Here is an 11,098-nt window from a genome sequence, read left to right on the forward strand (position 1 = left end):
GCTTTTGAGTGGTCCCGACTCCTATACATACCCTGTCAAAATGGAATCTACCTCTAGGTGGAGGCATGCTTCTGGTTCCTCCCTTAAGAGTTAATCCAGTGGGACAGGGCAGGTCATGGGCCTGGCTAGGGGAACACCCTGAGGAAGGTGGGTTCGTCTTAAGATAATATGCTTTTTCCTTCCCAGAATTTACTCCCCCTAGGCCAGTCCCTGCTTGCAGAGCCACCTTGATGTTCTGATCCATCTGCCTACCTTTGAAGGTTTGATTCAGAAAGGTATAACTATCTTCTTTTCCTTTCAGATGCTGACCAGAGCCTGCATATACCTTTAAACTTCCTAGCTAAAGCTTTGGGTTTCCTTGCTCTTTTTCTAAAGGATCCCTCCCAGCCATGTGGCTGCTGGCCACCATGTGGCTGACTTCCAAGGCCATCTTCTCTATCCTCCTCCTGTGGGCAGCTGTGAGATTTAGGGCCTGACCTAGGGTTTTCTTTTAAAAGTATAATAAATTGTTTTTGAGCTTCCATTTGAGTCTGTCCTTAATTCTTTCACTAATGAAACTAAGGCCCTCACAAGAGGACCCTGCTTTCTTCAGTATCTATGATGGTTCTTTTGTGACTCCCCACTATTTCAGGTTAACACCTCTTTCTTTTTACTTCTTTAACTGGCAGAGAGAATGAAACTGTTCCTGCATCCCTAGATGACCTCAACCTGTCAACCATACTCTTGTGAGTAATCCCAATAAACTATTCTTCAAATTCGTCTTTGGTAGAAGCCATTGCTGCCGTCTGTGTTTGCTTCTCTACTTTGGGTGTGTAGATACTTGTGTCTTGTCTCTACAGGAAAAGTGTCACACAACAAACATAAGGAAACCCATTTGCGCTTCTCCATATAAGTCACCAACCTTTCTAAGGCCTTTTGTTTTGAAGGGTTGGTTGTCAGAGTTTTCTCAGCCTTAGAGATTTTTTTCTTCTTGTTTTAGAGACAGAGTCCCAAACTGCCTTCAAACTTCAAACTTGGTATATAGCTAAAGATGACTTTGAACTTCTGATCCTCCTGCTTCCACTTCCTGAAAGTTGAAATTACAGGTGATCACCAAGCCCAAATTTATACTGTGATGGGGATGACCCCAGAGCTTCATTCATGGAAGGCAAGTGTTAGGTTCATGAAAAGACCAGGACCACTAGAGACCACTCTAAGATGAGAAAAGAAGAAATTTATTGGGATATATGAGCTGCTGGACTGCTAAACTGGGCCACAAGATGAACTCACTGCTGACCAGCAACATGGCCATCACAACCTGGTGGACAGGGAAATGGTAACTAAACCATCATAGTTTCTCAGTAACCATTGCCTGACCTTTGTTTTAACAATACACCCTGATCATAATAGCAATTTGCCATCATAGCCAACCAAAAAACTGAAAAACACCTAACTGAACCCCCCCACAACCAAGGCACCTGCTACTGATTCACCTTTCTGCTACACTCTCACCTCTCCCACCCACAAAAGAATACTCCTATAAAATCCAGCCTGCTGTGATGAGAAACCACTGCTCCCTTTCTCCTATAGGAGCAGTCCCACAGCTAGTATATCCCAATAAATTTCTCCTTTTCTAGCTTCAGAGTGGTCCCTAGTGGTCCTGGTCTTTTCACAAACCTAATAGTAAGCACTCTACCAACTGAGCTATTTCCCCAGTCCATTCACGAAAATTCTAAGGCTCTTCATTTGGAAGGGCTGCATAAACGCTGTCACCTATATAGGGCCCTAGACATTACAGACACTTCCAGAACCAGTCCCCCTCCCCCACTTTGGTAAGCTATGGATGAATCTGGTTGATCAGGAGAAAGCAGTTTATTAGCAAAGGGTAGGGAAAAATGTCAGCCCACAGGTTGTAAGCCAGGGTCTTTTGTGGGGGAGATTTCGGGGGGCGGGTTGCAGAAGGAGGGAAGATATTTTCTTTTTAAAGATGGGGGGAAGCAGGAGAGCAGTGCTGTTAAAACCCACCCCCTTTTGAGTTCAAAGGGGAAGCCTGCTGTGCTGGCCAACGGGTGCAGAAAAGTCTGCTTTGACTTCAAAGACCAGGGTGCTTATTTCAGGGGCTTGGGGAATACTTGAGGCCCTGCTGGGGAGGGGGCAGGGCTGCTGTGGATGTAAACCCTAACAGTAAGCTGAGGAATCAGGTCTCTGCTTGACAGCCCCAAAGGCCAATAAGTCACGAAGGATCCATGCACAGAAGCCCCATTTCTGTTTTGTCACTGTTGTTTCTTTCTTTTCCTCTACCCACCCGTTCTCTGACCTATTGATTTGACTTGGCAATATCAAATGGTCTTCAAAGGATCCCGAGTGAGCTTAGAAATAAAAAAGCAGCATCACTGGGCTGGTTTCCATGGCTTTTCTTTGGGAATATTTGATCTGAGCATCTCCTAGTAACCTGAGTAGTTCAAGATGTAGCATGCAATGCTTCAGATCCAACTACAGTTAGGTCTTAACTGAGATCACCATGGTAATCGTTTTTGAAGTCTGAAAAGGTCTCTGTTTAAGGCCAGGAGTACAGAGAACACACAGCCTCAGGGTTGGAGCATGTGCTAGTGTCTGTTCCTTTATAAAGACAACACTCTATTTCCAGTGTGAAGATAACACCACAAACCGTAAGAGAGCTAAGGACAAACAGCATACAGAAAAATTAAAGAATGACTATTACCCAATAAATGAAACCATAAATACCATGATTGCCCGGGTAGTAATTTTTGGCATTACAAGTAGCCCCCAAAACCCAGTAAAACAAACATAAAATACGGTCTGATTATGTCCTAAAGGTCAGAAGTGCATACATTTATTTATATGAAGGTTAGAAATAGATGATAGATAGTAATAGATTGTTAGATAAACAGACAGATAATTAAGTGAAATGACACTTAGATACTGCTGGCAAAAACTAGTTTCTTTCTAGTATGTAGATGTGGATGCTCTGGGAAGGTTTGGAGTCCACCATCTTGGGATTCTTTCCTAATACTTCTGCAAGAGATAGGGAGGGTTTGAAGATATCAGCTTGACTTGCCACTGAAATGGGGCACAGAGGGACTCTGTTTAGTTGGCAGAAGCCCTTTGGTACCCTTTCTCCTCCCCAGGCTGGTGGAGACTAGAGAGTGTTAGGGTCCGTGACTCGATGGGTCCCCTCCAGATAGCAAATACACGTATAGAGAAATACAGAACCAATCCCACTCCTACTATAAGGAGCGTAACCTATATGTGTGGTGTATGCATGTGTGCTGTATGTACATGTGGTTCTCAGGTGAAGGAAGCTCTGCCCCATCTCATACCTTTCTTCTGTGTTCAGCTAGTTGAATGTACCTGAAGGAAGCTGAATTCTACACTGGGGCTCAGCATTAGCAGAACTTCTGGGACATTTGGTGCCAAGGCAACTGCCATTCATCAAAATTTCAAGGCAAAGAAATAAGCTGGAGTATTTTCATAGCTCATGTCCTCACTCCATCTGATGTACTGAAGACCCTCAGCTTGGCTTTTTGTTGTCAGGCCTTCAAAATACTGAGTGGAAAAGTCAAACTGAAGGGCTTGTTTGTAGATAGATCCACTCTACATACAAAAAACACAAAATGGAATCTGGAAAAAGAAAGGATCTCACAGAAGTTGAGCGTAGAATGGGGATCCCCAAAGGATGATTGAGGGGCTAGGGAGAGTCATCAGTGAGGAATAAGTAGATAGGAATAAATTCTCTGGTGCTGTTTTACAGTAGGGTAGCCACACATATACATTCCTGTGCCTGTTTGAAGATGTGAGCTCTTACTTTCATGCCTCTCCACCATGATGGGCTCTTAACCCTCTGCAACCATAACCCCACATAAACTCTTGCCTTGGTCATAGTGTTTTATCACAGCAACGGAGAAATAACTAATACATTTCCCAATGAGCTTTGTCCTTCTCTTCTTTACATCGTTTGGCACGAGAGTCCCTGACATTTCTTAAGGTTTCACAGCTTTAAGTTTTCCTTCTGTGGTAATAGTTACTGTATCAACTACTCATCTCTTTGCTATGACAAAATACCTGACAAAAAGCACCTATATGAGAAAGGGTTTGGCTCACAGTTTAGAGGAATACAGCCCAACATGGCAGGAAGGCACAGTGATGGGTATGGCTTGGTCTATGGCACCAACCAGGAAACAGCAAAAGTGGAATTTCAGTGCTCATCTGTCTTTCTAATTTTTTCTTTTCATTTCAGGACTTCAGCCTATGGGATGGTTCTTCACCACATTCAGAGTGGGCTCCTCATGCCTCAGTTAAACAGTCTGGAAATATACTCAAAGACACATCCAGAGCTGTGTCTTGTTGGTGATCCCCAAATCCAGTAAAGTTAATGAGGAAGACTAATTATCACAAGTGTACCCTTTGCCAACTTGACACCCAAATACTCACTTTATATCACCATATTCTGCCCCTGGTCTACCTAAGCTCATGTCTATCTCCAAATGTAAAATGCTACACTATGCTTCAAAGTTCCCTTAGTATACTATATATTAGTAAATTGCCATGTGCTGTTGGAGCTTATGAGAGGCTAGCTCTGGAGATGGGGTTGCTCCCTCCCACTCAGCCTTCAGACCCAAGCATGTTTGTCTTAAAGTGTCCTCTGAGACTTCTAGTCTAGGTATGGGCTGGTCCTTTTGCCCTGTGAGAAAGGGAAAAGAGAGCATCAAAACAGGTGAAGAGTGAAAATACCATGTCTTTGAGAACAGGAGGAGAGGAAATTGTTAGAGCAAAAACAATGTGTCTTTGAACACAGCTGGGAGGTCAGTCATTCCCAGGCATCTTTCCAAAGCAAAACACTCAGCTACTATTTACCTCATAATGTAAAATGTTTGAGGTGGGAGTGGCTAATTGGAATGTGGCTAATGGTTCTCCATTCTTTGGGGTACCGTCTTTATTGGTCAGACAGTCCCACTGACTGTTTTGATTCCCAGGCTTCCCCAGTCATTTCCTGGGGATTGTCTAAGTGTCTCAACTGATGCTGTACCATCTTTCTTCTGCTTGAGATTTCATCTTTGCTTGCTATATACTTAAGAAACTCCTTCAAATCAAAAGCACAGCTGCTATGGATCATTCTCTGCATGGAACACATTGTTGTCACAGTTTCATCACTGTTTAGGAGTCCAAACTCTTCCCTTTCAAATTCACTTGCATTTTTACAAACTTGAGGCTTTGATGGATGGGGTCTTACTCTGAAGGCACATGTCCTGTTGCCCAAACTCAATGAGTGAGGTTTCACCTTAATTGTGCTCATATACTTAATAATTGTAGCTACTTTGTCCCAACCCATCCTGTTCTTAACAATGAAATTCAAGCTCCTTTCCTTACCAAACTGAACACTTTCCCTGTCCTTCTGTTCTGCTTCCTGCTTTCCCTCACTGTAAATTTGGCTGAGAGCAGTGAATAGTGAACACACCACAGCCTGAATGCTGTGCTGTCTGAAACTATTCTCTACAAAAAAAAAAAAAAAAAAAAAACTTTAAAAAAAAAAAAAAAAAAAAAAATCAGTCCATGACTTTGTTGTCACTATTTTGTTTTTTTTCAGATTTATTTTACTTTTATTTATGAGTGTGTGTGTGTGTGTGTGTGTGTGTGTGTGTGTGTGCATATACACATACATGTGGGTACCCATGGAGGCCAGAAGAGGATTTTGGGGCCTCTAGAGCTGGAGTTAAGGTGATTATGTGTTGCCCAATGTGGGTGCTGGAAATGGAATTCAGGTCCCTGCAAGAGCACTAAGTATTCTGATCCTCTGAGTCATTTCCCCAGCCCCTTTTTTTATTTTTTTGATACAAAGGCTCATGTAGTTCAAGTTGTTATTGAACTTGCTATGCAACTTAGGCTAGCTTGAACTCTTGATTCTATATCCTCCACCTCCTGAGTCTGTAATTGGAGGCATATGCCACCATGTCTGGCTCTGGTCTTGATTTAGCCTCACTCAAATTTTCAGAACATGGGCAGTATGTCCTTAGATTCTTTACCAGAACATAAGACAAATGTTCTGTAGCCCAATTTTCCATATAATCCTTGTTCCCTTCTGTGATGGTTTGAATGAAAATGTCCCCCCATAGGCTCCAAGTATTTGGACATTTTGTCCCCAGATGATGGTGCTGTTTGGGGAGGTTTTAGAAGGTGTGGCTATCCTGGAGGAAGCACGTCACTGGGATGAGCTTAGAGAGTTCTTAAGCCTTACCAGATCTCCAGTCCCTCTCTTGCTTCCTGTGCCTGTGTGATGATGTGAGAGCTTAGCTTCTGCTGCTCCTGCTCCAGTCGCCTCCAGCCATCATGCCTCCCTGCCATGATGGAATGTAATTCCCCTGGAGCCGTAAGCTCAAATAAACTCTTCCTTCTATAAATTTCTTGGGTCAGGGTTTCTATCACAGCAACAGAAAAGTGACTAATACACCTTCTGAACCTCATGAGTAGTCTTTACTGTCTACATGTCTATTGGCATTCTCATCTATTGCACTCCCATCAAAGTGGCATTCTAGGGATTCTCTAGCCTAGAGCTCCACACTTTTCACTGTCTCTCAAGAGGCAGTTCAAAAGGCCTGAGAACCAAACATGTTCCTTCAGCAATGGACCTTCTTCCAGGTACCAATTTTCTGTATTGGTTACTTTTCTTGTTGATGTGACCTGACATAAAGCAACCTAAGAAAAAGAACATTTATATTGGCTTACAGTTCATAGGGAATAGTGATAGAATGCCCCGATTGCAGAAAGCCAGCATTATCAATCAGTCGTGTCCCTCTTTTCTGGGAGGCCTGTTTATTGAGACAGTCTGTTTCCCAAGAAAGCCTGTCTCCTTGAGCAAATGGTGCCAGGAAGAAGTCGGGGAGGGCATCCCATAGCATTTCAAAACTGCCCCTGATCTTCACATAGTCAGTCAGCCACAGCTTTATCCTATATAAGCCCCCAAATCCCTCCCCTGGGGCAGCAGTCATTTCCAGCATTTAGGAAGGCTGCTGTCTCTTGCTGAGGTGCTTCAACAAACTCAGTCTTGTCTGAGGTCAGGTATGGTCTCCCTTTCTCTTATTTTTCCTGTATCCTGTGCCCTGATACCTAACAAACTGTCCATCATGCTGGGGAAGGGATAGTGGCAGAAGCAGTTTGGTCTATGAGGTACTGACCAGGAAGCCCATAGAAGAGCATGGTAGAACTTAATTGAATTTCTTCATTTTCCCATTTTATATAATTCAGAACTTCAGCCCATGGAATGGTACTGAAGACACATTCAGAATGGGTCTTCTCTCCTCCATTAAACCTCTCTGAAAATGCCCTCAGAGACATGCCTAGAGGTGTGTCTTCTAAGTGATTCCAAATCCAGTTATCCTGTCAATGGGGATTAATTATCACAATTACTAAATCTACTATTTCAGGTTTCATCCTTGAGTGTTTGAATAGCTGCTATGATGGTACCTGGGCTTCAAGAACAAGTGGAAAAGAATACAGATGCCAGCACAGAAGATGAAACTAATGATGATGAGTCCTCTTTCTTTTATCATGATGGAAAATGAACAAATTGGTTCAGCTTTAAGCTGGAGCTTCAGTTGGGGGAAATTAGGTTGGGGTGTGACCCAGCAGGTGGGAGTGGGTCTTTGGCCAGCTGAATAGCTCCATTTAGTTTAAATGCTAGTGGTGAGCCTGCCCCATAGGCTTCTCCCAAACATCCACCATCAGAATGAGGCTGTGAAAATACAGTTCCTGGCACCCCGTGTCCCCAGGCTTCTACTTTCTTCCTTTCCACTGAAAAAATAGGTGACCTCTCCAGAAAGGCTTTCTGTGTAAGGAGCTACAAATGCATTTGGGGGACAAGTCCTTCTTAAGTGTGTAGCAGAAGGAGACTTCCAGCCCTCTCCTTTGGGACTGGGTAATAATATCACGTTTACCCTTCAGTAAAAGTAGGCTCCTCCTAGCCACGTGTGCTCATCCATACTGTAATCTCAGCACTTGGGAAATTTAAGTAGGAGGAGCTCAAGTTCAGACTAGTCTGAGCTACATAGTGTGAATTAAAGTTTCCAGAAAACACCTACATCTTCAACTAAACTTCCTGCAAGACTGGTTAATTGATTAGAACAATGACTGTGAAGAGTTTGGAATGTTGCAGGTTCAGAGCTTAATTACAGTTTATCTTGGGCCATATTTAGGCCCTTAAATAACCATTTCTTGCCCACCTCTGTGTCTGACTTAATGTCCTGTGACTAACAGATAAAAACCTTTTGGAATGTATTAACTTAACAAAACTATAGCTTCTACCAACCAAAAGGCCCAGTGTCATCAGATACTGTAACAGCAGCAAAAAAGCCCCTTGAAAGAACATTGTTCAAGAGAATAAGAATCTCTGGCCTGAATGAAGACCCAATTTTCCAGTTTTCCCGGTCAATCTTCTAGTCACAGGTTCACCCCTAGGAAGACGGGTTCACCTAAGTCATGCTAAAGAGATGGGCAGAATACCTTGTACATTAAGGAGACAGTGAACTTTTCCTGCCCAGATTCCCTGCCACTTAATGCAGTACTTATGGACTGGGCCAATTTCTTCAGAAAACTGTAACTCCTCCTTTATATTTCTCTCTAACCACACTCTCCTTAATGTTTAGGGAGATTCTCCAATATTTTGGCTTTTTACTTTTTCTCTAAAGGTCCCTTCCCCTCCCCACAATACAGCTGCTAGTCCACTAGGTGTCTGACCTCCATGCTCCAAACAGGCATGACTTTGTTGGTTTTTTTGCTTCTTTCCCTCATTCTTTTCCTCAAGGCGGCTGCTAAGATTCATAGCTGAGGATTTTTCTTTAAATTCTTATTATCCTAAAACTTCTATTTGAGCCCATTTTCAATTTTTTATGAATGAGACTAAAACCCTGAAAGGGGACTCTGTTTTCCCCGTATAGCATCTGAAGCCTATAGCTAAGATTTTCTTTTGCTGTGATTGCCTACTTAAAGTTTCCACCAATGTATTTGAAAAGTGTCTTTATGACTTTTCTTTGTTCTGGTACTATATAAACTTCATGAAACTGCTTCCATGTTGGACCATGGAATTTGGGGGGACCTAAGGCTATGTTTATTGGCTGTGGTCACTCATATTTGGTTCTGGAGTAAACTATCTCTTATCCCCTTTGAGATGAGAGTTGTACTTTTGTGTTAGCAATAGTAAGACCCTGACTCAACAAACCAACAACAAAAGAACAGGATCCTTCTCTATGGAATGGGTATATTACTTTACTCTATTGCTGTAATGCTTAAGTGGATGAAATAGGAGGCAGTAGTAATTTAAAAGCATTATATATAAAATCTTCATTTATAGTTGTAATAAAAATATTGTATAGGGCTGGGCGTGGTGGCACATACCTTTAATCCTAGCACTCGGGAGGCAGAGGCAGATGGATCTCTGTGAATTCAAGGCCAGCCTGGTCTACATAGTGAGTTCCAGGACAGCTAGGGCCAGAGGGAGACCCTGTCTCAAAAAGACCAAAAAATACATACATATATATATATTCCTATATTAAAAATAAAAGCTGAATACTATTCCATTGGGTGTATGTATCACAACTTCCTTATCGATTCATCAGTTGGTGGGCATCTAGGTTCTTTCCAATTTCTGGGTATTATGAAAAGGGCCAGAATGAACATTGATGAACAGGTCTTTCTGTAATACAGTATAGAGTTTTTTGGCATATTTTCAAGAGTGGTGTGGCTGGATCATATGGTACATCAGCTTCGAGCTTTTTGAGGAATCTCCACACTGATGTCCATAGAGACTGCATGAGTTTGTGTGTGTGTGTGTTTACTTTAAGTAAAGTTTGTTGCCTTCTATGTGTGAGACTCTTCCTATTTTTAAATTTTTAAAATTTATTTTATGTATATGAGTGCTCTCCCTGCATGCGTGTAAGTGTACCTGTGTTGTTCAGTGCAATGCCTGTGGAAGACAGAGGCAGACTTTAGATTTCCTGGAACTGGAGTTACAGATGGTTGTTAGCTACCATGTGGGTTCTGGGATTCAAACCAGGTCTTCTGCAAGATCAGCCATTGCTCTTAACCATTGTACCATCTCTCCAGCCCCGTGTCTTTTAATTTTTTAATTGGTAGAATAAACAAACAAACAAACCCTATTAAGACTCCTAGATGGTAACAGTATGTTTAAAATAGTTTTACCCTAAATTTAATCCTGAAGTATAAGTGCTTTTTATGGTGAAGGGGAGTTCTTTTCTTCTTTTATTTTTAGCTTTATTGAGGTATAATTTAAAAATAAAATTTCTATGTTCAAAGAATACAATATTATATTTAGGCATACTTTTACATTCACATTGTGAAAAAGTACCATAATTAAGTTAATGAACAGATCCATTACTTCACAGTGTTTATTTGAATTTAAAGCAGCTTTTTTTCTATGCAGTGAGCAGACTTATGCTCTCCTCTCTAGATAAATCTCAGGTGGACTATGCTCCTTTATTGACTGCTATCACCATACTGCACATTAGCTCCCAGATTCCAAGGACTAGCAATTGGATATTTGGGGGGGGGGATTGTTATTCAACCTACCAGAGTAAGCTCTCCCTTTTAAAATTCAATAACTATTGTAGTAAATAATTATAATAGCAATACTTAAATAAACTTACATAGTACACTCTATTACCAGGCACTGTTTTCAGAACATTTGCATATGAGTATGTGCTGTGGCTCGCACCCATAATGTCTACATAGGCTCATGTGTTTGAACACTTGGTTCCCCAGCCCATGGCATGGTTTGGGGACGTTGTGGAACATTTGGGACAGTGGGTCACTGGGAGTAGGCCTTGAAGGTTATATCTACGTCTGGTTCCTTCATAAGTTCTTTCCTTTCTGATCCACCAAGATATGAGGAGCTGCCAACTCATGTTCTTCCTACTACAGACAAGGCCACACCAACAGACCTTCCTTGTCATGATATATCTCCCTAAACTGAGCCAAAACCAAACTTTCCCTCACTTAAGCTGCTTTCGTCAGGTATTTGGTCACAGTGACTTCAAGAACAAGTAGTACAGTGTGTGTGTGTGTGTGTGTGTGTGTGTGTGTGTGTGTGTGT

The 11,098-nt window shown here is 42.0% G+C and overlaps 1 pseudogene; it reads right to left on the reverse strand.

The window, feature by feature from the left end:
• Positions 1-743: 743 nt before the first annotated feature.
• The window catches only part of LOC103742398, a 14,351-nt pseudogene continuing 3,996 nt past the window's right edge, over positions 744-11,098 (reverse strand).

Source organism: Nannospalax galili, unplaced genomic scaffold (assembly GCF_000622305.1).
Source record: "Nannospalax galili isolate Female #2095 unplaced genomic scaffold, S.galili_v1.0 scaffold359, whole genome shotgun sequence".
NCBI lineage: Eukaryota > Metazoa > Chordata > Mammalia > Rodentia > Spalacidae > Nannospalax > Nannospalax galili.